General features: G+C 62.4%; 1 pseudogene; it reads right to left on the bottom strand.

Annotated features, from left to right (window-relative positions):
- LOC126444847 (large subunit ribosomal RNA) overlaps window positions 1-2,500 on the bottom strand; it is a 7,019-nt pseudogene that overhangs the window by 2,459 nt on the left and 2,060 nt on the right.

The following is a 2,500-nucleotide window of genomic DNA, read 5'->3' as shown; positions in this document are numbered from 1 at the left end:
GCCTGCCCCGCCTCAGGGTTGGCCCTATCCAGCGGGCTGATGGAATCCCAAGGCCCCCATGGGCAATTGGAGCGTGAAAGTAGCCCAAGGGGGTGTCGGCTGGGAGGCGGAACCATCTCCTCACGGCGGCTCGGACGCAATTGTCCATGGCCTTGAGCGCACCGATGCGGGTGCGACTCAGTGCTAGGCCATGATACAGGCCCGGGAGAAGGACCTCACGAAGTGCAAAGAGCCGCTGCTGCGGCTTCAGCGGCGCCCGCGTGATGATCGACAGCTGCTCCTCGATGTGGTGCCTCGGATGGAAGAGACACCGCCCAGAGGAGGAGAACTGCAGTCCCAGGTAGCGGAAGGTCTCACCCACTCCCAACGCCGGCATGGTGGTTTCGCCGGCCGTGAAGGTGACGCTCGCATCCACTTTTACTTTCTTCTCGCGGCCGGACGCCACGAGTGCGAGGGTGAGACACTTCCGCGGGTTAACCCGCAGCCCCAGCTGGTCGAGGGCTGCCACTGCTGCGTTGATAAGGGACTGCAGGCCCCCCCTCGTGGAGGCGAAGAGCAGTATGTCATCCGCGAAGGCCGCCGCGTTCGTCTGGCGGCCCAACACCTTGACACCTACGTGAGAGGGCAGTTGACCTAGAACATAATCAACAGCGAAATTGAACAGGAGAGGGGACAGAGGATCTCCTTGCCGAACACCTCTTGCTGGCCGCACGGCCGGGGACTCGTCGCCACCCCCCGCAATTACCGTCGTGCTGTCCGCATAGCAGCCCTCGACGTAGTCAATGAATTCGTCCGGCAGACCATGGGCTTTAAGCACAGGACGCAAAGCCGCATGGTCCAACGAATCGAACGCCTTAGACACATCGAGGGATGCCATGAACACAGAACGACAGCGGCGGACGGCGCCGACGAGTATCCGGTCGAGGAGGAAAGTGTTCTCCAGCATCCCATCCCTTGGGATGAAAGCCCGCTGACGTTCGTCCACAGCACACATCTGCATAAGGCGAGTCGCCAGAACCTTATGGAAGGTTCGGGCTAGCACCGAGCAGACGGTGATGGGCCGAAAGTCAGCGGGGGATGCTGGGGCGGCTGTCTTAGGGAGCAAAGAGGTCCTGGCTCGGAGGAGGGAAGGGGGAAGCTTGCGTGTAAGCAGGAAAAGGTTTAGGAGTTTGGTGGTGACCTCCGCTGGAAGGCGGCGCAGCTGCACCGGGGAGAGGCCGTCAGGGCCGGCAACGGAGCCTCTGGGCGGCAAGGCGGCCGCAACCTCTTCTGCAGTGATCGGCCTCCATAGGCGCTCAAAGTCAACAGACTCCGAGCGCGGGAGAAGCCGATCGGGAATGGAGCCAGCGTTGGAAGGTGGCTCTGTCGTGAAGAGGCTGCGCCAGAAGTCCACCAGCCCTGGGATGTTCGACGGCGGCTGGAGCAGGGTGCCATCCAGGAGGCCACGCACGCAGCGCGCGCGATTCTTCCTGAAGGCATCCTGACATCTGGCATATTCCCACCGGCGGCGCTTCCGCTTGGAGAGCGGAGGGCCACCACCAGACCGCTGCTTGGATGGCGGGCGCGACGTCTTCCTCTTCCTTGCTTCTGCTTCCTCAGAGCCGACAGCTCGGAGGGCCTCAGGCAGCCCAGCCGCGACCACTGCCAACGGCGTACCCGGCCCCAAACGCACAAGGTCGTCCAGGGTCATAGTTACTCCCGCCGTTTACCCGCGCTTGCTTGAATTTCTTCACGTTGACATTCAGAGCACTGGGCAGAAATCACATTGCGTCAACACCCGCTAGGGCCATCGCAATGCTTTGTTTTAATTAGACAGTCGGATTCCCCCAGTCCGTGCCAGTTCTGAGTTGATCGTTGAATGGCGGCCGAAGAGAATCCGCGCACCCGCGCGCCCCCGGAGGAGCACGCTAAGGCGGACGCGGCCTCGCAGCAAGGAAGATCCGTGGGAGGCCAAGGCACGGGACCGAGCTCGGATCCTGCACGCAGGTTGAAGCACCGGGGCGCGAACGCCGCGCAGGCGCGCGCATCCTGCACCGCCGGCCAGCACGAGGCCGACCAACGGCGAGAGCAGACCACGCCCGCGCTAAACGCCCGCACTTACCGGCACCCCTACGGCACTCACCTCGCCCAGGCCCGGCACGTTAGCGCTGACCCACTTCCCGACCAAGCCCGACACGCCCCGATCCTCAGAGCCAATCCTTATCCCGAAGTTACGGATCCAATTTGCCGACTTCCCTTACCTACATTATTCTATCGACTAGAGGCTCTTCACCTTGGAGACCTGCTGCGGATATGGGTACGAACCGGCGCGACACCTCCACGTGGCCCTCTCCCGGATTTTCAAGGTCCGAGGGGAAGATCGGGACACCGCCGCAACTGCGGTGCTCTTCGCGTTCCAAACCCTATCTCCCTGCTAGAGGATTCCAGGGAACTCGAACGCTCATGCAGAAAAGAAAACTCTTCCCCGATCTCCCGACGGCGTCTCCGGGTCCTTTTGGGT

This window comes from Schistocerca serialis, unplaced genomic scaffold, assembly GCF_023864345.2.
Source record: "Schistocerca serialis cubense isolate TAMUIC-IGC-003099 unplaced genomic scaffold, iqSchSeri2.2 HiC_scaffold_303, whole genome shotgun sequence".
Classification (NCBI taxonomy): domain Eukaryota; kingdom Metazoa; phylum Arthropoda; class Insecta; order Orthoptera; family Acrididae; genus Schistocerca; species Schistocerca serialis.
Note: the sequence above shows the minus strand (reverse complement) of the source record. Positions and strands in the feature narration are given on the sequence as shown.